At 35.5% G+C, this 24,856-nt stretch overlaps 2 pseudogenes; both read left to right on the top strand.

The window, feature by feature from the left end:
* Positions 1 to 11,846: 11,846 nt before the first annotated feature.
* On the top strand, positions 11,847 to 14,679 carry LOC149012845 (protein DMR6-LIKE OXYGENASE 2 pseudogene; annotated as a pseudogene).
* Positions 14,680 to 21,372: 6,693 nt separating this feature from the next.
* Positions 21,373 to 23,360, top strand: LOC149012844 (protein DMR6-LIKE OXYGENASE 1-like; annotated as a pseudogene).
* Positions 23,361 to 24,856: the final 1,496 nt, after the last annotated feature.

The raw sequence follows: 24,856 nt of genomic DNA, 5'->3' as shown, positions 1-24,856 counted from the left end.
CCTTGTGCCGGCGACATTTCGTACCTTGGTTTCGGCAGTAAATAGGTTGTTGGCAAATGGAGTTTCCAAAGGTTTGGCCTACAGGTTTGCAATCAATGCTAGAGGAGAATAATGAATATGAATTCTCTACATTGATATTGACGAAGTTTGATTTATCATTGGAAGGTTGGTTTAATTGGCAATGGTCAAGATGGGTTGGATTATTTTCCAATCCACACATCTGGTTGTGTGACATTTCAATCTAAAACATAATCTTCATTTTTTTGGTAATTAATCTAAAACTTCATTAAACACCTCTAATTTCCAAGAAAAAATTAATCTAAAATAAAATGTAACCCCTTCACCCAAAAAAAAAAACACTATTTTTAAATATTTTTAATATTAAAAGAATCCAATTAATCCAATAAAATTTGCGAACTCTATCTCCACTTTTGTTCTTTCCTTCTCCCTTCCACATCTCTTCTACTCCTTTCTCCACTTCTTCTTCTTCAATCTCTGTCACTTGCAGTAATTCTTACAAATATGTGATTTTGATTGTTTAGAAACTGAAAAATAGAATGAAAAATCCTATAAAATTGTCTATGAAGGAATATTCAAACTATTCAATGATTAAATCTTGATCCTTCAAAATTGAAAATTAATTGCTCTCTCTCATTTTTCATCTTTTTTATGATCAAATAAAACCTGATATTTGAACTCGTCCAATTCAACACTTCATTTAAGAAATAGAGAGGGTTTGGATTTTAAGATCAGCTGTAGAACTATAAGAACATCTCTTATTCCCTACTTATTTTTCTACCAAAAGAACTAAATGAAAAATATATGTTTTGAGTATTTTCCAAGAAGTAGTAGTAGATATATGAAAGATAGAGAATGAATGGATGCAAAGAAGAAAGAGAGTGTATATAGAGAAAGAGTCGTCTTTGGTGTTTGGATAACATTGCAAAAAATAGGAAACTATAAATTTGAAAAAAGAAAAAGAAAGTAAGTTTAAATAGTTTGATTTGTTTTAGATATTTTTTTTCCAAGGAAGAAAGATAGCTTATATTAAGAATGGAAGGAAAGTAAATTACATGCGATAATAAATCTTTCTATTGGCATCTTCCATTCTAATTTTGGATAGATCCTCAGGAAGATTAATAGAGGAAAAATACATTTCGGTAATAGAGGATAACAGTCTCGTAAGATAATCAGCCTCCGCATTAAGTTCCTGAAGATGATGGTGAAAGACACACCTAGGAAACCTTTGAACCAACTCTCAAATATCATCAACTATGTCCACAAAGCTCCATGGCATCCGATACCAGCCAAGAATTAGGGCCACAGCAGCGAGGTTGTTGAATCTAACCTGAATGTTGTGAACCAACATGCCCCATAGCCCTAAAGGCCACGCCTGATAACAAAAAGCTCCATATAAAGAACAAAGGATTTCCTGATGGCACCAGCTATAGCAAAATGGGCCAATCCAACATCGTCATGGGCAAGAGCTCTATAGCCTCCTAGCTCTCTTAGAACGGATATGTCACAAGTCAATTGAGTCCATCCTGTCGGCGGGTCTCCTCGGAATCTTCAGGCACCACTGAACAGAGAGACACCAACGATTGAAAACAACCTACTCATCATCGAGTCTATCACCCTATCCTGGACACTGGTGAAACTCGTACGAGTGTTACGTATGATTTGATGAAGAATGACTGTGAAATCCCCTATGATCCTAACTTGGGAACCTGTATTGTAGGTCCGAGAACCCGGAGTGCGAGTAGAAGGCAACTGTGAACCATCCAGATAGAGACCAATGGATTGGAACCTGAACCAATGGAAGTGGATGGTGAAAATAATCAAGCTATTGAGTTGTTGAAGTTTGGAAGAAAATCTAATTCGAACACTGACGGATATGGAAGGTGAATCAAGAGTTCACTGGCGACATGTTTGGAAGGTCCTAGAGGTTAGGTAAGAACTCTCCGGCGACATGTTTGGAAGGACCCAGAGGTCAGGTAAGAACTCTCCTAAGTGTGGTTTTAAGTGTTGAAGAAGAGCCATTGGAAGAACCACCCCCAGAACTACTCCTGGAGCAATTCCAACTGTCAGGGTCGATTGGGGCATGGGTCTCCAGGGCAACCCCTACCTACTGTCTGCGAGTAAAAAGGGTAGTTTGATGATTTTGACATTTTGAACCTATTTAATTATTTATTTGACTTAAAACATGTTATTTCACCCCTAAGTTGTCAGAGAACATCAAAGAGCTCATGGCAAAGAGGGAGGATATTGCGAAAACCATCCGGAGAGCCTTTTGTTCACCAACTGAGTTTTCTAGGGTTAATATATTCTTTCTTCTTCTAGTTGTCTTCTTTTGATTCTTCGCCGTTACATGATCTTTGTGAAAAGATCCTTGATTGAAAGAGACCTAAACCCCATCTTTGTCTTTGCTTTAGAGTGATTCCACAATCACTCTATTCATTCGTTTTTTTTTTCCGGATAGATTTTGGAAAAAGACCTAAAATAGGATTCGATAGGTTTTCGATCAATTCGATTATTTGAATGACTATAATCGTTAGAACTTGTTCTTAGATATTTTTAGAATTTTTTTACTTGCTTTGGAAGAGTTTTAAAATAAAAAATGCCGTAGCCATTTCTCTAGGGTGACCCCTACCCCCCATGGGTCTCCAACAAGGGTCTCCCCAATCAACCCATATGGCTATTGTTCATGTGATATCCCCTTGGGTTTGATTGGTCAAGGTCTCCCTGGGCAACCCCTACCTGCCAATTTAGGTTTTTGTTCTATTTTTGGCGTAGACTTCTAGAATTGTTTCTAACATTTAACCAATGTTTAAATAGGATTATTTAGGGCGTGTTTAGGCACCTTTTGATTCTTTCAAAAAATTACAACTTATTCACAAGGTGAGGGAATTCATTTATTTATGCTTATCTTTGATTCCTAATATGATATTGGACTAGTGTATTAAGTTGTATGCTACTGTTTAGAGACTTTTATACTTTTGCAAAGATTTGAAATTGTGGAATCATATGTGTCGACTGAATTACAAATGTAATTGTTGAGGTGAAATAAAAATGGATTTGATTTGGGGTTGCGGTACAACCATTGCCTTAGGAACCTTAGTATGGACATGTCCCTTAAAATGCATTTTTAGGATGTCTATTTGCATGGTTAAGAATATCCCTAACATGTTATGTTGTAAATATGTTTAAAACTTTATATAAATATTTTATTTATTTTAATTGTGTCTTTTATCCATGGTTTTATTTAGTCCCACATCGGGTGGAGAAGATCTGATTATATGGTTTTTATATAGTAAGAGCCCAGGTATTATTAATTTACTTGATACCCTATAGTGACCCTGCCATGATTATATAGATAGATATATATATTAATATTAATATAATATATCTATATGACTTGGGACTTGGGACTTGGGCCGTGGGTCGTGGGCTTGATCCGGAAGGCCCAGTTCTGGAAAGCCCACTACTGGGTGAATACGTGGAGATGCCATTTGAGTGGCACTCTCCTGTAGGGAGGTCAGCTGAAGGTACCTTGCTGAAGAGAGTTGAGCTGAAAGGTACCCTCACAACCTTACCCTTTCACCCACAGCCTTTGGGGCTCTATATAAACTCCATTTCGTGCTCATTCTTGACACACAGAATTCCTCCTCCTCTTTCTCTCTCTCTCTCTCTCTCTCTCTCCTGTTGTTCTGTTAAGCAGTGAACATAACCTGATTATACCTTGAGTAAACCTTTCTGGGGTGCAACCTTAAAGGTTTGGGCTGACTGATCTTGGGGTGAAGACACTTTTAGAACCCGTATTGCACAATTCGGGGTGTCTAAATACCTTAAAGAAAGTACTTCATGTACGTTTCAGCTCTAAAGAAGTACTGTGATTACAACAACAGTTCTGGTGTGCGTGCAGATCCCTCAGACGTCAACAACATGTTATGACCCTATCGGCATGGGAATTGAGGCCAAGTGACCCATGGAAACGGTATTTGGTTGGTGGGAGTCCAAGAATGCCATAAGCAGGAGGGGACACAACATTGCCGTGAGAGTCATTTATTGGTAGGGTTGCATATAATAGGCTTGGGCTCGTGTGCGCCAAGAAGGCAACAAGCATGAGAAGACATACGAGAGCTTCCCGCCCATTATATGTGGATGACCAATGGGGTTATGGGTGCGTAGTCCAAGTTAGTTGGTGTCATAGGATATAACAACCCTAGATTTGGGAGGATATTAAACCAAGATGGCGAGAAGCATGAGAGGAGGTATTTGGACCTTGAGTAGTATGTTAAAGTAGATGACTATGCATTGGGCAAAGTAATATCCTAACACGCGCCAGTACTCATGCTAATGGTATGGTGAGAGAGTGGTGACCTAAACCCCAGCCAATGTGTGATATGGATTGTACCTCCTTAACCGGGATCCGAAAAGGATTAGAGTGACAAGACCTACCTAAAGGAGGTTAGTGTTACATCTTAATGTGTTTCTACCTAGATAGAGACTTGCATTGGTTGGAGTATAGAAGCAATATTTTATTGCATTTGCATAAGCATGACACTTCATATCATATTAGTATATTATTGTTATTATGTGTGAACATTGGATATGCATATGTTTTTAAATTATTCGCTGAATTCTTCGGAACCCATCCCTCGTGGAATTGTGTTTTAAATTTTATTACAGATCTAGATGCCATGGCGAATCAAGATTATGAGACACGTGTACATGACAACATGCACGATGACATCATGTACATGATTACGGGGATGACAACATGCACGATGACACGTGTACATGTTACGACTATGTATACCATGATTACTCCTACGCTCCAGAAGACAGAGACAACTGAAAATTTTGAGTTTCATATTTACCATTTAGTTAAAAACACTTATTTGATGTAATTCCTTAGGAGATTTCATTTATTTCCTTTATAGTTTAACTTTATTTGAGGATCAACCTTTATACCAGTTTTGACTTTGTTTCCGCATTGTTTTGAGATCCTTGATTTCTTATGATATTTATTCTTTTAATATTGGACTTTTGATTTATTCGTGCTCATGATTGTGTTATTATGTGGAATGGTGTGTGAAGGACATGAAACTGGATCTTGTGGTTGTGAATCACTCCCATGAGTATTCGGGTAAATGGATATCCGTTAGGTGGATGTGACAATGGCAGTCGCTGGTAGAAACTTCGCTATGAATTTACGATTATTCAACTCACATGAAATACTTTAAATCAACGAACAAAAGCTAAAAAGCCTAATCTGCCCAATTAGATCATCACTACCGCACTTCAATGCGATCCATGAAAGGACCTCTTTCCCAGAATTGTAAAACCCTGAAGCTATTTTTGATAAGTAAAGCCATCCAAATCGACTGAGTGTATGAACAACCAAAGAAAAAATGGTCCATAGTCTCCACCAATGACCCACATAAGCTACACGTAGGGTCGTGAATAACACCCCATTGAGTAATGACTTGGGCAGTGGGTAGGCGGTCTTTTGCAACAAGCCAAGCAATGAAACTATATCGCAGAGGGAGCCTTTTATTTCCATATGAGCTTTGCCCAGGGGACTTTTGGGTTTTGCTACTGAATGAGATTGTAAGCTTCTTTTAAAGAAAACTCACCAGAGGAGGAAGGGATCCACACCAGACGATCCGCAAGTAAATGACACCACAAGTTCACATAAATAATGTCACCCCAATTAGACTGAATTGTGAGGTCCATTCTTGGATTACACCAGTTCTCAGTCATCGATGAGCAAATTAACACGATCAAGGTGAGGCCACCCTAAGGCTTCAACCATCACCCCGTCATAATGGGCCGGAGGGCCTCCCGGGAGCCAAGGGTTGTGCTAAAGAAGGGTACTAGCCTCATCTTTTATCAAATAATGAATGCCCTTTGTAGCCATTGGGTGAAGTCTCAAGATGGCTTTAAAGGAAGAGGAGCATCTAGGAGGAGGCCGAATGGACCAAATCAACCTAGAGGAAAGCCAACGATACTTAATATAGCTGCACTAGAAAGATGGAGCTTTGGTACTGAGATTCCAGATGTGACGAATGAAGGCGGCTTTGTTCCAATCTTCTAGATGCCTAATGCCCAACCCACCCCTCATGAGGGCTGCACATTGCACTCCAAGAAAGTCAATAAGCCCATGAATTAGAGAAATCTTTCCAAAGAAATTTGTTAAGCATAGATTCAAGAAAATATACAACATATTTGGGAAGACCACCACATTTAATCAATAAAGAAGAATGCCCATTAAAACAAAGCAAATAAGGGTGAACGCCCCCCATAGGAGAGAATTTTGTGTTGCCAACCAAGAATACGCCGCTCAACTTTGTCTATCAAAGGAGCAAACTTTATTTTCCTAAGGTCCTTGGAGTAGAGGGGAATCCACAAATATCGCATGGGGAAGGTACCTTGAGAGAAGCCAAGAATCTAATCCACAATACTGCACGGGTATCCAAGCTAAGATGGCAGAGTCTTCATTTGGAAGTTACATATTTTGGTATGATCTCTTTGGGGGTGATGGATATTCATAATCAATATTTTATATAATACTCCCCCTTGGATGTCCATCAATAGATAATATACCTCGTTAAAACCTACTAAGATAAAACCCTGTGGGAAAAAATCATAGTGAAGGAAAAAGAGTATACATATCTAAATAATACATATTAATAACTGTTTCATTAAACACCTTAGCAGAAAAACCCAGTAGGACAAAACTTTGGTGAAGGAAAAAAGAATGCAACACACATTTTACTCCCCTGATGATAACATAATTGAGTACCTTTGAGTACGCACATCTCAATCTCATATATCAGCTTCTAAAAATTTGAAGTAAGCAATGTCTCAGTAAATAAATCTGTCAAATTATCACTTGAACGAATTAAATAAACATCGATTTCACCATTTTATTGAAAATCATGATCCAATCTCATGTTTCGCTATCACTCTTTTTCCTTTAATGTATCATCCCTTCAATTGAGCTATGCATGCAGTATTATCTTCATATAATATTACTGAAACCCCTTTTCTTAGTAGAAGATCGCATGTTTCCTGAATGTGTTGTATCATTAATCTTAACCAAATATATTGTCGATTTCCTTCATGAATCACTAATATATATGCATGATTTGAAGAAGTGATAGCTATAGTTTGTTTTATTGAACGCCATGAAATAGTTAACCTTCACTTGTGAATAAATAGTCTGTTTGAGATCTAGTTTTATGTATATCAGATATATATCATGCATTTGCATAACAAGTAAGTTGATGTCCACATTCATAAAATAATATCATGTCAATAATTCCTTGAAGATACTTAAATATATGTTTAACAACATTCCAGTGTCTTCGTATTAAGAGATAAATCTTGCTAATACACTTACAGAAAATTATATATTCGATTGTGTATTATTAGCAAGATATATTAATGCCTTGAATGCATTGAGATATGATACTCCAGGACCAAGAAATTTTACATTGTTTTTTTTATAATTAAAAATGAATCTTTCTTTATGTCAAGCGATCTCACAACCATCGAGGTACTCAATTGATGTGTTTTATTCATGTAAAATCGCTTCAAAACCCTCTCTATTGAAGTTGATTGATGTACTAATATTCTATTCGTTAAATGATCAATTTGCAAATTAAGACAATACTTTGTCTCTCCAAGATCTTTCATTTCAAATTCTTTCTTCAAATAGTCAACTACTTTTGGAAGCTCTTCAGGAATTCCAATGATATTTAAGTCATCAACATATACACTTATTAACAAAATTAGATTCATATCATTTAATAAATGTACAATAATAAATTGGATCATTTTATACCCTTCATTTAGTAAATATCCACTAAAGAGATTATACCATATATGTCATGATCATCTCTGAAGCTTTATTGAACAAACTTCAAAAGAATTTTTATGTGCTTCAGGCATTTTGAATCATTTAGGTATTTTTATATAAATTTCACACTCGAGTGAGCCATATAAATAGGTTGTAATAATATCTCTTAGACGCATATAAAAAATTTCATGTACTGAAGGAGATTACACCCACCACATGAAAACATGTTTCCATATAATCAATGACAAGCCTATGCAAAAATTCTCGTACCACAATTCATTCTTTACATATTACAATTTCATTCTTTTTCTTACTTCATTTTCGCAAAAAAATTCATTTATATCCCACTAGCTTTATACCTTCAGATATTTGGACTACAGGTCCAAAAACTTTACTTTTTCGAACGAATTTAATTATGTTTGAATTGCGTCTTTCCATTTTAGTCAATCATTTCTTCATTTACATTCATCAACAAATTTATGTTCAAGATCCTCATCTTGTTGCATTATTTCAACAATAACATAATAGGCAAAAATATTGTCGACAACTATATCTTTTCGGTTCCATCTCTTTCCTGTAATGACATAACTAATTGAGATCATTTCATTATTTTTAGGTAACTGAACATCTTCTGGGGTTTTATAGATAGTTATGTATTCAGGATTTTCATAATCGATTTTCTGCATATTATGATCATCTTGATTATTTACTCCTTTCTTTTTTCTAGGATTTTATCATTGGAACCAATTGGCAATCCAAGTTTTAAACGTGGTTTAATTTCATTTGCATTGATAGATTGTCCTGCCGAGACATTAACCCAAATTGGAGCATTTGCAACTGAAAAATGAGATTTAGTAACTCTTAGCAGGTCAGGAAGTCTAATAGTTGATTCATAATACTTTGTAAATGCATTATCTTTTGAACTTCAGGTTCACATTACTTAGTGTGAAAATCTAAATAAGATAATAATTATGCATTCCAATCAATCTCTTTTTCCAACTGTTTATTCTCTCCCCCTCATGTTGGAAAAACTAATTTATCAAAATGGTAATCAACAAGTCTTGCTTTAAATAAATCTCCAGTCATTGGCAAGATATTGAATTATATAAGGAGATTCATATCCAATATATAGTCCCATCTTTATTTGGAGAATCATCTTTGTGCGTTATGGTAGAATAATTGGAACATATGCCGCACATCTAAAAATTCTAAGATAAGAAATCTGACTTCTGACTTCTGACCTCTAACCATAAGCCAATTGTAATGGGGAGAATTTATAACAACTTGTTGGCCTGATGCATACAAATGATGTTGCATATAATATATTTCCATGTTGAGACGGGACTTTGTTATCATTAACAATGGTTTGGCTATTAATTGGAGACATTTAATAAATAATTTTATCAAACCATTTTGGATATAAATATGAGCAACAGGCTATTTAACTGTGATCTCAGTTATTATACAAGAATCATAAAGCCTGAAATGTAAATTCATTAACATTATCAAGACAAATTGTCTTTATCTTATAATCCATAAATTGTGCTCTTAATCTAATTATTTGAGCAAACAATCTCGCAAATAACAAATTGTGAGTTCATAATGAACATATATGTGACCATTTTATAGATGCATCTACTAAAATCATATATTATCTGAATGGTTCATATGATAGGTGAATGAACCCCATATATTTCACCCTATATACGTTTTAAAAACGCATAATGTTCAATTTCAATTTTAGCTGGTGAATATCTAATAATAGATTTCCCTTGAGAACAATCAGCACAAGAAAATTCACTTAACTTAATTGAAGAATTTTAAGATTCTTCAATAGATGACAAATTAATTTTCAATAATTTTTCGCATCATACTTGATCCGGGATGGTCCGACCGGTCATGCCAAAAAAAAACTATCAAAATCAATTTTTTTTCGCATCATATATTAAAGCTTGACAAAGCTTAACGAAATATTGTGGAGTACGACAAATACATGTCTAATGATATTTCATGTCACATCAATGACAAATATTATCTTTAACTCCTTGAAGAGTCACATTGAGAATCCTTATTATTATCTTATTTATTTTCATCATAAGAATGATAAATATTCTATTTTTTGCCTGGTCGACTTCTACAGTCATAACCATAATTATAATTTTGTCTTCTTTTAAGTTTATCATGAATTATTGCATTCACAAATGGAGCAAAACCAATAGGACAAGCTTCATGATTTTTCATTTATAGTCCCTTATTTTACTCAGCCACAAAAAAACATGATATCATTCAAAGTATTTCTTAAAACTCTTTTTTATGATATTGATATGGTAATAGCACATTTAAAGCATGAAAAGTTGGAAAAAAAATATTTCCAGTAAGTCATCATTAATAATATTTTCTCCACATAATTTCAATTGATATCTAATTTTAAAAATTGCAGAACTATACTTATTTACAATTTTAAATCTTACAACTTTATGTGCATCTGCGGAACTATATTCATTTATAGTTTCAAATCTTGCAACTTTATGTGCATCTGTAGAACAATATTCATTTACAGTTTAAAATGTTGCAACTTCAAGCATATTCAACAATATTTATGGTACAAAACTAAAAACAACCATATACAAAAAATAAAATCATCATGTTGAAATTGGTTAATGACAACTACAATTGTTAAGGCAATAAATATCTTATAATTTGTTTGACTCTTATATTAAATAAATCACATACCTTAATCACAATGCACTTATTTTACAAGATAGACAAGGCAAACTCCATTGTTTATAGAAATACGCGGGGATGTCGATCATCCTTTTCATCTTGAAAGTGAAAACATAATAATACATAGTCTGTCGTCTTTTTCTCAAAATGCAATACCTTGAGTGAAGTCGTGCTAATAACGTGTTATAAAATAAAGAAAATATATTAAATACAAAGAAGAAAATTAGTACAAGATGAGTTCCAACTATTCTATTGAATTATTCATTACATATTTATAATGAAACTAACATCTTCTCTAATATATAAATATCAGAGTCTACAAAGAAATACAATATATGATTCTCGCACATAATAAGATGATTTTGATATGGAATGATGGATTGCTAAGATCTTAAGTTAATATGGGAATGAGGATCACCAAAATAGCAAGTTAAGATGGTAAAGATCTTCATTTGGAAGTTACATATTTTGATATGATTTCTTTAAGAAGTGATGAACATCCACAATCAATATTATTTATAACAATTTAAATATTTTCTTTCTTCTTCTTCTTCCTTTTTTTTTTTTTTTTTTTTTTTTTTTTTTTTTTCTATTTTTTTTGGTGGGGGTATGGTGATTGAATCTTATCACATTTTCTTCAACATCTACTTGTATCTTACAATTATGAAAGGTTAATTACTCAACACGATAAAAGGAAGTAACTCATAAATTCAAATTCAAATTCATCTCCAGCTAAGGGTATTTACAAAAGCCAGCAAAAATGATTCATGACCGTAAGGATCCAGCCAAGATGAAACCCAAAATGGTTAGAAAATCAATGAAAAAGCTGTTAGGTATTTAAATCATTTCACATGAATGGTAAAAAGATTTCCAGATAAGCTTGAGGTGAGCTGGAAACCATATTCAGAGTATGATCCTACAATTTAATGTAATAAATTTTCGCCCATCCTCTTCTTACAACATGCACTGGTCCACGTTTACTATATTTAGATACTCAGGCAGGATTTAGTTCCTGTGTGGTATCATTGTTAGGCTAGCATGTTCACCACACACATCCAACGGCTCTGAATATCAGAATTTCACTACCCCATGATTGAAAACTCCAAGCCATTGGATATATGCTGAAGACCCTATTGTGCAACACTGGATATCTAAGATCCAACATGCATAGAAGCTATAAACAAGATGAGCAGATCGTCTCCAGATACAGTAGCCGATCGAGATTCAATTTTAGGGCTTTCATTCAAACTTCAAGATGACTAATACAAAACTATTGTTGACTGATCTTCTGAACACCGGCATCCACCAAGTCCCTTCGAATTATGTTCGACCAATCTCCGACCGGCCAAATCTTCTTGACGTTCAAACCTCTGATCACTCAATTCCTTTCATTGATCTTCAACGACTCAATGGTCCTAACCATTCTGAAGTAGTAAAAGAAATCGGTCAAGCATGTGAACATTATGGTTTCTTTCGGGTATGAATTGAGTTTCCATCTCTTTTGATCTTTAATTTCTTGATCTGGGTATGCATGCAACTGATTAATCTTTCTGCTGTTCGTGTTTTAAATAGGTTAAGAACCATGGAGTACCAGAAAGTGTGACAGATGACATGTTGAGGGTATCCAAGGAGTTTTTCCAGTTGCCTGAAGGAGAGAGGTTGAAGATCTACTCCAGTGATCCTTCCAAGACCTTGCGGCTCTCAACTAGCTTCAATGTGAATACAGAACCAGTAGCAAGTTGGAGAGATTATCTGAGACTCCATTGTTACCCTCTTGATGACTATATTCATGAATGGCCTTGTAATCCTCCATCTTTCAGGTTTGTTGTCCCACTTCTTATATAGGTTAATTTGTAACCTGGTTTGCTTCTCAAAGTATTTGGGTTTTGGGTTTTGAGTTTTAGTTTCAGTGAGATAACCTAGAAAATAAAACAAGCAAATGGTAACACTATGTTAGATATGAGAGATGTGCCACGGTTTAATATCAGAGGGCTCAAACACCTATATTTCACACAGAATACGATAAATTTTCTACTGATTATCTTTAGAGAAATTTTTAGCACCACCCCCTGAGTTATCCCTTTTTTGTTTTTTATTTTTTTTTTTTACAAAACGGGGTCAAAAGACCCAAAAAAACAAAACAAATCAAACTAGAGCACAACTCTTGAGACAATCCTCTCTAAGGATGTCTGTCATTTCCTGCGGGGGATCATTGAAAAATACCAGATCATCTTTTTCAATTAGCCGCCTCTTAGACAACCAATCAGCAGCCTTGTTATTTTGACGCCTCACATGACTAAATCTAACATGGCCTCGAGAAGTATATAGGCTTCGAATTTCAGCAACTAAGCATATAGCCTTGTTATCCCCTATTTTTAATATAACAATTTTTACATTCTAAAGAAAGAAAATGGCAAAGAGGATGGGGGGATTTGTGCGAGAATAAAATCACAAAGATGCAGGAATGGAAGAAGAGTAATAGTTATAGATGGTAGAGGAAGAGGAAGACAAGTCAAGCATAAGGGTTTTTTTTTTTTTTGGGGGGGGGGGGGGTTCAATGATGTTCTTATATTTTTGAAAAAATCTAACTTGTTTACATCAGCACATAACTTTGATTTTCTAACCGTATAGGGGGTTACTGAGATATTTTTGAGTGTTTTACGTGTGGGTCCCTTTAGTGGATCATAAATTAATGTTAGGTCCCCTTAATATAATATATTATGTGTGGGTCCCAACCAGACTAATATCATTAATCGTTGTTAAGTATATTCAAATTTCAAATGTGAAATGACTAAAGTGTCCCTCTAGTTATTTAATACATTGTCTTAATATATAGTTTTAAAAAGAGAAAATTGATCATTAAGCATTAATTATATGATAAAAAAATTATATACATCCAAAAAAGAAAAAATATATAATAACATGGTCATTCTACGTTTGAAAATTGAATATACTTAACGGCGACTAATGATGTCAGGCAAGTTAGGACTCACACGTAATATATTGCACTAAGGGGATCTAACATTAATTTGTGGTCCAATAAGAGGATCCACACGTAAAAAACTCCATACTTTTTTCCTCTACAAGGAGTCTAAGTGATAAATTGGATATCTTAGGGGGTGGCGTTGAAAATTTTCCTTATCTTTATCATTAAAAACTTTCTCTAATTGGGGGCCAAGTACTAATAATTTTCACATGGTAAGAGGGAAAGTTCAAATTTCTAGGGACTAAGAGGGGGGAGGTAAGTGCTAATATTTCACACATGCAAAGAGAACTATAGAAGAAATTTCAAAAAGTAGGAAAGAGAAAAAAAAAAGAAATTTCAATAAAAGCCCCCCCCTTCTATGTCATGGTGGAGAAGTTTTCAGGAATAGTTGCATTTCTTTTTACTCTAGTGGATGTAGGCAATTTTGCCAAACCACAGTAAATATTATGATTATTTTGTTTGTATTCTTTTTCATGATTGTGCATTTGTTCCCAACATGTATATTTTTTTTTTCTTTTGGTTGAACAGGGAATATGCGGCCAAGTATTGCACAGATGTGAGAGACCTTGCACTGAAGTTGCTTGAAGCAATTTCTGAGAGCTTAGGTTTGGAAAGTGATTACATAAACACAGTATTGCAGAAACATGCACAGCATATGGCTCTCAATTATTATCCTCCATGTCCACAACCAGACCTTGCATATGGATTACCCATTCATGCAGACCCAAATGTAATCACAATACTTCTTCAAGACAATGTCCCAGGTTTACAGGTTTTCAACAATGGCAAGTGGGTTGCTGTCAACCCAACTCCTAATACCTTCATCATCAATATTGGTGATCAAATGGAGGTACTTAGCAATGGAAGGTACAAGAGTGTGCTTCACAGGGCTGTGTTAAACTGCAATGAAGGGAGGGTCTCAATCCCAACTTTTTATTGCCCATCACCTGATGCTGTGATTAAACCTGCAGAAGCTCTAGTGGATGAAGAACACCCTGCTATCTACAGAAGTTTCACTTATGAAGAGTACTACACCAAGTTCTGGGATAGAGGACTTGCAAATGAGAAGTGTTTGGATATGTTTAGAGCTTCTTCAATGTAGATCTGCTGGAGAACCCTCAAGAGAGATTATCTCCGTATGGCAAATTATGTATGAAAGCATAATAATAATGCAATATTTTGTTTTATTTGGATTCATCTATAATTGTTCTGGACAAACCTCAGTTCCAAAAAATTATTTGCGATCAATGAATATGACAAGAATTTAGCGGGTTCACCATAAATGGTCGAGAATATAGTTTTTAATACTTGCAAACGGAGTAATTTATTAACTTCCTCTTAATTCAAATGGAAGATGGATGTGTCATGTCACGATCCAAGCTCTTAAGACTTGGTGTGGCCTAATTACAAGTACCCAACCAGGCGTGACAATTCTTTTCAGTTCTTTTAGATATAAACACAGCAAACATTCATTCTATTGTGATCACCCACCCACCCACCCTACCATGTTCGTTCCTGACGTAAATGCAAACTTCCCTTGCCAAACCCACCTTCTTCATTTTAATAACTGGGACTGGGAGGCTAATGGTTACAAAACAAAGAAGAAGAAAGGAGATTCAAGGTTAAAACAGGGATTAGTTCACCTTCTTCATTTTAATAACTGAGAGGCTAATGGTTACAAAAGAAAGAAGAAGAAAGGAGATTCAAGGTTAAAACAGTGATTAGTTGGAATTCTTGTGCTAGTGAGATGCTGTGTGTCTGCATTTCTTTTTCCCATTTTATTATCATATTTAATTAGTCGTAGTTGCAACATCTCCTGGACTTCTATTCTTTGAAGTACGAAGTTTCCAGAACCCCATTTTGTCACCCATTCCATTTTGCTGCTTATTGTAGAATGGTAGAGCCTCATCTATCTTGTTATTTTGTTCTCTTCAAGTTACACCTCCCTCCTGTATCTCTATTTCCCTCCCTCTCGTCATCTATTCTCCTCCTCCCGAAAATGACGCCAAGTCAGTTGAACCAGGCCAATGTTTTTTGGGATCAAGGATTTAGCTTGATTTCCTTCTGAATCCCTGATTCCTATCATCACTAATGGGCTTAGAACTCGGCATTTATATACGCTTATGTTCTGCGTTTGATGAATAGTACAATTCTAGTCTTTATGTTGAAACTGGTCTTTTAGTGCCTAGGTGTGCTCCAAAATTGCCAATTGGAAGATTTGCCAAACATGTTGATGGTGAGGGTGACTGGAGGTGGGATTGCTTTAGTATGTTTCTTCACTATGAGGTTAGTGGATGACATGAAAATCATCCTAAAGTTGTTTATGCAAGTTTCGGTCACTCATATATCTAGAGAAGCCAATGTTGCTACTAGTAGATGTCAAGGATACCCTTGGTTTTTGAGGGAGTCTTCGATGTTCTTTTTAGATCCACTTCTGGGTTTTTAGGTGATCCTGCAAACAGAGTTACCTCGAATTTCTGTTGAGTGGTTCTCTTTTCTCCTGGAGAACTACCCAAAGAAAAAAAGATAGGTGTGTAGATTCTATGGTTACTAAACCAAATTATCTACGAGGTACTGACAAGTGCTGAAAGGTTTGTAAATGTAGATTGGAAGATTTATTGTGTTTTGTCATAATAAGATAAATGGAGCATTTAGTTTCCTTCAAAGGTGGACATTATAAATAGATTTTTTTTTTTTAACTAGAAGGATTGATAGATTGTTGTGCAAACAAGGTGGGGGGGGGGGGGGGGGGGGGGGGGGGGGGGGGGGGGGGGGGGGGGGGAGGGGGGTTTTATTATAAAAAAAAAAAAAGAAAAAAAATGATATTTTAAAAAAAAGAAAAAAAAAAAAAAAAAAAAAAAAAAAAAAAAACAAAAAAAAAACAAAAAGAAAGAAAAAATAAAAATTAAGTAAAAGAGAAAAAAAAAAAGGTGGTTTGTTATTATAACAAAAAAAATTAATAAAAAAAAAAAAAAAAAAAAAAAAAAAAAAAAAAAGAAAAAAAAAAAAAAAAAAAAAAAAAAAAAAAAAAAAAAAAAAAAAAAAAAAAAAAAAAAAAAAAAAAAAAAAAAAAAAAAAAGGGGGGGGGGGGGAGAGTACCTATGTGGGGGGGTTTTTTTCCCCCAATTTCCCCAACTCATGCTTATAGAAGGGAAGAAGAATACCTAGGAAGAAAGACGAAGAGAAAAAAGGAAGAAAAGAGCGAGGGAGGTTAACGTACACAGAACATAGGGACTTGGGGTTAGTCTTGGATTTATAATATTTTTTCTAACCCCAAAACATATAAAAAAAGGTGCAAACTAGTAACATATCCTATGATAAGATGGAAAAAACTGGAAAAATGAAGAAAAGTAATATAAAAGTGAAAAATTATTGGAATTATAAAAAGTTAAAATCGGGGGGCCCGGGGTGTCTAGAGCTTCGCACACATGCTTGGGTCTTGGATATGTGTCTAACTCCCAAAACTTAAAATGGCGTTCACCTAGCTTAAGGGGGTTTAAAAGAAAGTGCTTGAAATCGTTCGTTAATGAAATACTCAAACAAGGAAAGTGAGACTTTGAGGGGGACACTAATGCAATGTGGAATGAGATGGCCAACTGTATCAAGAAGGTGGCTAAAGATGTCCTAGGTGGATCAAAAGGAAAACTTCATTCTTATAGAGAGACTTGGTGGTGGGATAGTGAGGTTTAAGCTACCATAAGAAATAAGAAAACTAGTTTTAAAATATGACAAATTACTAAGGATGTTGAGGATCTTCAAAGGTATAGATTGACTAGAAATAAAGCTAAGAAAATTGTGGGAAAACCAAAGGAGAAGAAGTATGAAGAGTTGTATAATAAATTGGACACTAAGGAAGGGGAAAAAAATCTATTTATAAGATGGCTAAAATAAGGGATAGGAAGATTAGAGATATTGGCCATATTAGATGTATTAAAAGTGGAGATGGTAAAATATTAGTATATGATGAGGACATGAAGAAGAGATGGAAAATCTATTTCTCTATTTTGCAAAACAAGCACACTTAAAGTATTTGTGATTCAAACGATTACATCATCCACCAAGGTATTGATTTTTTGAACAAATATATGGAGACTTTGATTTTCGAAGTAAAAGAAGCACTGAGGAGGATGAAACTAGACAAGATACAAAATTCTAATGAAATCCAATAGAAGTATGGAAGAGCTTAGAAACCCACGGGCTAGCTTGGTTGACTAAATTTTTTCATAAGATTACAAGCATAGGGAAAATGCCAAATGAATGGAGGAGAAGCATTATAGTTCCAATTTCTAAAGAGAAAGGAGATATTCAAAGATGTAATAACTATAGAGGCATTATACTAATGAGTCATACTATGAAATTATAGGAGAGAGTAATTGAAACCCATTTGAGACACTTAACCTCAATTACAAAGAACCATTATACCAACAAGATTTATGATAGAGACTATTTACCTAATTAGGGGACTTATGGAAAAGTATAAAGAGTGTAAGAAGTATCTTCATATGGTATTTATTGATATAGAAAAAGCTTATGATAGAGTTCCTAGAGCATTAATTTGGCAAATACTAGAGAAAGAATGGTAGCAAGTAAATATGTGGACATAGTTAAGGATATATATGATGGTTCAATGACAAGTGTAAGAATAGTGGGGGGGGGGATAAAGTAATAAATTCTCAATTACAGTTGAGCTACATCAATGATCAACTTTAAATCCATATCTATTTGCACTTATAATGAATGAATTACCAAAGACATCAAGACGAGGTTCCCTAGTGTATACTTTTTGCTAATGATATTCTATTGATAAATGAGACTCAAGTCGGAATTAATACAAAGTTAGAATCATGAAGAACAACTTTTTAATTAAGAGGCTTTAAACTAAGTAGAACAAAGACAGAATATCTAGTTTGTAACTTTGGTCATGACCAAGCAGACAATGAGTTGGTGAAACTTGACAATAAGGAGATTCCTTAGAGTGATTGTTTTAGGTACCTTGGATCAATTATAAATAAAAGAGGTGATATAGAGGATGATGTTTCCCAAAGAATCAAAATAGGGTGGATGAAGTGTACGTCCGAGTTCTTGTGTGATCGATATATTCCATTAAAGTTTAAAGGAAAAATTCTATAGGACCATCATTTAACCAGCTATGATGTAAGGTGCAAAGTATTGAGCTATTAAAAATAATCATATAGATAAAGTCAGTATCGCAGATGAGGATGCTAAGGTAGATGAGTGGCAAAACTAGGAAGGATAGGGTAATGAATGATCATATTAGAGTTGATCTCAAAGTTACACTCATAAGTGATAAGCTACGAGAAAGTTGTTTGAAGTGGCACAACCATGTTAAATGGGGGCCCATAAATGCCCATGTATGGAGAAGTGATAAAACCCAAATTGAAGGAGCTAGAAGAGCAAGAGGCAAACCTAAAATAACCTTAGGAGAAGTGGTGAGAAATGATATACATAGTTTAGGCCTTGTATCTATCATAACCTCAAATAGAGCTGATTGGAGGGCAAAAATCCATATAGTCGACCCCATTTAGTTGGGACAGTTGTTCTTGTTGTTGTCATCATAATAAAACCCATACATGGTATGTTGCCGTCTCATACGTTTTGCCCAAAAAATAGCAAATGATAAGTGTTGTGCGGTGGGTGAGGTTCTTAGTGTATAATGGATGTGCTTTTAGCACAGAGTGGTAGCAGCTTCCCATATATAGGTAGTAAGACCAAAGAGGTTTTATGTTCAAACTTTCATTCATCCACACTTTTCCCCTCCTCCCTTCCCATCCATTGCCGATGGGCCTCATGGTCTTTGTGACTAATTTGATGATGACCCCAAAGAGGGGAAAAAAAAAAAAAAAAAAAACCTCTTCAACTTGACATCTCTTAACCCACACATTTAGGAAGGTCAACCTAAATAGTAGCAAAATGAATGCCCATTATGAATATAAGAAAGTAGGATTAAAGCCATTTTAGGTACAATTATTACCATATTATAATATTTTACATCTCTTTAAGAGCGGTTGAGGATGGTCTTAGCCGTTGGCTAGGGGATGGATGCTTCAATCACGCACAAATGAGCCATTCTTCTTTGTACTTGCTGCCTGTTTTGACGATGTTTGAGTGCTAGAGTCCTTGTAACAATTGAAAGATGAACTTGTCAAAATCTCCTATATTAATTGATGTATTAACTAATGTAACATCCTCCAAATTTGGGCAGTGAAAAACCACTCAATTTAGTCCATGGAGGTTGGTTGAGCCTGAGCATTCCCACAGTTCTCACACAACTTTGTAACTCTATTGCCAATATCTTGCCATCTCCATCCTTGTCGAAGTACCCGAACAACCGCTTAAGATGTTTGCAATCAAGAATTGTTGATAGAGAACGATTCTCCACCTTTTGAAGCCTGTATCAATCTATATCTCCTCGTATCACTACCATCATAATTGATACATTCGACAAATTAAACATATTTTTCCAAAAATAAAAGGAAAAGGGGTGGTTGAACAGCTGTGCAAATTGCTTGGCTAGCTAAATATACTAATAAAAAATACTACCATTATTTTATTTATTTATTTATTTATTATTATTATTTTTTTTGTGTTCCCAGGTGTATCAACGGCACAAATCATATAAGCACACCTCGATTTCATTCTCAGAGGGAGCTTTGTCATCTTAAAGGGTCGAACCCATGACGTCTCCACTGAGAAGTATAGATCTTACCACTCTACCAACCCTGTATTAACTAATACTATCATTAAATTTGGTAGGATTAAATCTGGATTGCCCATCATAAGTGGTTCAAATTTAATTTAATAAATTCACTGGTTGGATTTATTTCACGATTGTCCAGCTATATTTAAGCCAAAATAAATAAGATACGTATCCTCATATCGTATCGTTTTGTTATGTATCGCACAATATGTTGCGTTTGTATCGATTTATTTATGTTTAAAAAAGAAACATTACAGTGTCTCGCATCATATCGGCATGTATTGGCCGATACATTGACAGGCTTGGGATATGATATGGAAAAATAAATTTTCAGAAATATATCGGTATGTATTGTATCTATAGTATGCAATACCTATTGGCCGATACTATACTATGTGAACCGATACTTTAAACCTTGTCCTAAACCACCTTCAATCTAAAATTTTATCCAGTCAATTTCCTTGTTAGTAATGGATCATCAATTTTCTTGAAAATGTATGAAATGTATCATGATATCATATTAAATGATTAAAATTCATTTGTAAGTGAAATCAAACAGTTAAAGATTAAATTTATAAAAGAATAGTGTACTTGTAAATGGAAGTCAACATTTTATTTTAACATGTTACACGTCTTCAAATAAATGAATGGCTCAGAAATAGACACGGTAACAGTCCCTTCAATCGCATTCAAAAGAGTCCCGTTCTTTAATATCATATCGTGTCACAATCATCCAGGATAATACAAACAACTAATCAAGTCATGTGGTGTCACACGTCTTTCCATAAATGGTAGATCGTCTTCAATTGCGTTAATGGTTACACCTGCAACATCAATCTCATACTGTCCGTGACGTGCATGGACCACTTGTCACCTGTCCTACCCAGTACCCAGATGGAAAATCTCGTCACTTCGTAATTTCACCCATAAATGATGTCAATATCATCAACGTATAGCCCCTGATGTCACCTGGGTAACGTCACAATTGATCCATCAGGCATCAGTTGCTTGGGTAGATGCTCTAAGAATGCTGTGAGGGTGCTGATCTGCTATCAATTTGTTTGATAAAACTCCTCTATGGATTCGGCAAAGGTATTATCGACTGTCCTTCCACAGTTCCACTCCGGCATCCGCCATGTCCCTAGCTTCAAGGTATTTCCGACCCATCTCCGAACGGCCAAATCTTCTTGACGTTCAGACCTGTCGCATCTCAATTCCCTTCACTGATCTCCAAAAGGGTTCAACGGTCCTAATCACTCTCTTATAATCAAAGAGATTCAGCAAGCTTGTGAATATTATGGTTTCTTTCAAGTATGAAATGACCCCCTCTCTCTCTCTCTCGAACAGTAATTAATTTCTTGAACATAGTATTAATATACAGGTGAAGAACCATGGATTACCGGAGAGGGTGACAGATAACACGTTTAGGGTAGACAAGGAGTTTCTCAGAATGCCTGAAAGAGAAAGGTTGAAGGTCCACTTCAATGATCCTTACAGCGCTGTGCGGCTCTCAAACAAGTTTCAATGTGAAGACAGAGACAACAGAAAATTGGAGAGATTTTTTGAGACTCCATTGTTACCCTCTTGATGACAATATTCATGAATGGCCTTCTAATCCTTCCTCTTTCAGGTCTGTCATCTCCCTTCCTGCACGTTATAACTAATTTTTGGAAGGGCAAACAGTAAACCCTTACTCTACTTTGATTTGTTTAACAGAGAAATTGTGGCTGAGTACTGCACAAATGTGAGAGAGCTTTCACTAAGATTGCTTGAAGCAGTTACATAAATAAGGCATTACGGAAACATGCTCAACATATGGCCATCAATTACTACCCCCTGGTCCACAACCAGAGCTAACATATGGATTACCCATCCATCCAGATCCAAATGTAATCACAATTCTTCTCCAAGACGGTGTTCCTGGTCTGCAGGTCCTCAAGGATGGCATGTACGTGGATTGCTGTAGACCCCATTCCAAACACCTTCATCATCAATATTGGTGATCAAATTGAGGTGATGGTCAGATATAATTTAAAGATAAATGCTTTGTCACAAATTAATTGATTCTTAAAGATTTATTATGTTGTTTCTTTGTTTATCTTTACAGGTACTCAGTAATGGAAGATACAAAATTGTGCTCCACAGGGCTATGGTAAATTGTAATAAAGAGAGAATCTCAGTCCCAACATTCTATTGCCCATCACCTGATGCTGTGATCAAACCTGCACAAGAACTGGTTAATGAAGAGAACGCCCTCTGCTCTACAGAAGCTTCACTTAACGACTACTGTACCAAGTTCTGGAATCGGGGGCTTGCAATTGAGAACTGCTTGGAGAGTCCGGATCTGCGACCCGGTCGGGGAGCACAAAGACGGCTTTTCCACCCCCAAAATACAGGGGGCCAGGGGGTGGGTGATGGGATTTTTTTTTTTTTTTTTTAAATTTTCAGCTGTGGGGCCCACCGATTTTGTGGTGGTAAAACCTTTGGGGATTCCTGCTTGGATACGTTCAGAGCTTCCTCAACATAGCTACTTGCTTGGATATGTTCAGAGCAGGAAAATTACACATAGACCCCCTAGATTTGCAATTAGTTGCATCTACTGCCCCTGAGAAAAAAATCAATTACAAATGCTTACTTGTTGTTAAGAATTAGGTTAAATGATGATATCACCAATAAATAAAAATTCCAAATACCAATTTTATCCTTCTTTGTTTAGGTGTTTCTCATAATAGCAATTTAAACTTTAATATTAAATGAATAAAATGCCCTCAAAAATTACTACAGAAGTAGGAGAAGGGATTTCCTCTTCACCCATCTCCTTCTTTGACCTTGCCAGAAATCACCCACCGGCCCCACCCTACATGAAACCGAAAATTTGTTATATGGCGGTGGTTTTCAATTGGGTGGGGCTTTCTCGGTTGGATATGTTCAGAGCTTCCTCAACATATATAGCTATCTTACCTCATCTTTGGAGATCAATAGAAATAAGAAAATTTGGTAGTAGAATTAGACATTTTATAGAAGAGGATGCTACAGTAATCTGTCTGGGAAGAGTTGCAACATGAAGTTCCAACAAAAATTTGTCCCAAAATCATTTTAGACATTTTTCTTCCATTTTTACTTTTTGAATAAGGGTATGGAGTTTCAGCACAATAGGTATGTTATCGGTAAATGGAGTTTTCAAAAGTGTCGCCTACAAGTTTGCAACCAATGCTAGAGGAGAACAATGAGTTTGAATCCTCTACAACAATATTGAAGAGATTGATTTATCATTGCTAGAAACCGTGGCAATGGTGGAGAGAGAAAGAGAGAGAGTTCAGTTGAATGCACTCTACATCCACTGGGAGAGTTTGGGATGTTTTCACTATGTTAATGAGTTGTGCACATGACTTCTTATATAGAGTTAGAGTCGTTGTTCATCAGTCTTCTAGGACTCTTATAGTTGTCATCATGTAGATACAGTGTTTGTAGAGTTTGGACTTAATGCTAAGGAAGTAGTCATGAATGCTACTACTCCTCGTTTCATGTGTTGTAGTTGAAGACGGAGTTGCATAATTTTCGCCACAGAGGGTGTTGTATAGTTAGTTTCAAGGTGATGCAAGACTTCTTTGGTAGTAGAACACCCAAAGACTTGAGCATGGACAGGTTCAAATAGAGAGGCAATAAGCCAAAACACGAGAAGTCAGTCCTAACAAATCCACTTGTTATAATTTAGATTCGGCTTGCACAAAGGAACATAGTTTTATTCAATGGTGATTGTGGTAGGTGGGCATGTTGAGGAGCCATCCACAATGTCAAACAACTCATAAGTGTTCAAAAGATGAACAAGTTGGGATCTCCACAACAAATAGTTGCTCTCCGTGAGCTTAATAGCAAGAAGATTGTTGAGGGAGCTAGGGAAGCGAAGCAAGGAGGGAAGAAAGAACCTGGTGCTTTGATGTCATGCTAGAAACTATGGCAATGATGAGAGAGAGAGAGAGAGAGAGAGAGAGAGAGAGAGAGAGAGACCAATGTTTATATGGTTTGGTTGAATGCAATCTACATCCATGGGAGAGTTTGAGATGTTTACACTATATTAATGAGTTATGTACATGATTTTTATATAGAATCGGAGTCCTTATTCATCAATCTTCTAGGACTCTTGTAGTTTTCATCATGTAGATTCCCATGAAGATAAGAATTTGAGATTACACAAAATATCCACCAGGGTTTGTAGAAAGTGTAATCCATCGGTTAAAGCCCTTGTGAGTATCATCCGTAGAATCTATCTTAAGCATACTTGTAGGAGTTTGATCGACTTTAGATTCTTAGGAACAACCCTAGCCTCATAAGCCAAAGAGGAAGTGGTAACAAGGGTTTTGGGTGTTTTGCCACAAATATTCCTAATAATCATTGAAAGGTTTTTTTTTTTGTACAATTAATCATCGAAAGGTTGGTTCAATTGACAATAATCAACACTTTTTCGTGAAAGATGGTATATATAATAGTGTTTCACCCTCAAGGAAACCATTTAAATACTGATTTGAATCTTGTCAGATTTTCTTCAAGTTCAACAGCTTGT

The sequence above is a fragment of the Hakea prostrata genome, chromosome 6, assembly GCF_041222555.1.
Source record: "Hakea prostrata isolate BN-2017 chromosome 6, UWA_Hpros_2, whole genome shotgun sequence".
Lineage (NCBI taxonomy): Eukaryota > Viridiplantae > Streptophyta > Magnoliopsida > Proteales > Proteaceae > Hakea > Hakea prostrata.
Note: the sequence above shows the minus strand (reverse complement) of the source record. Positions and strands in the feature narration are given on the sequence as shown.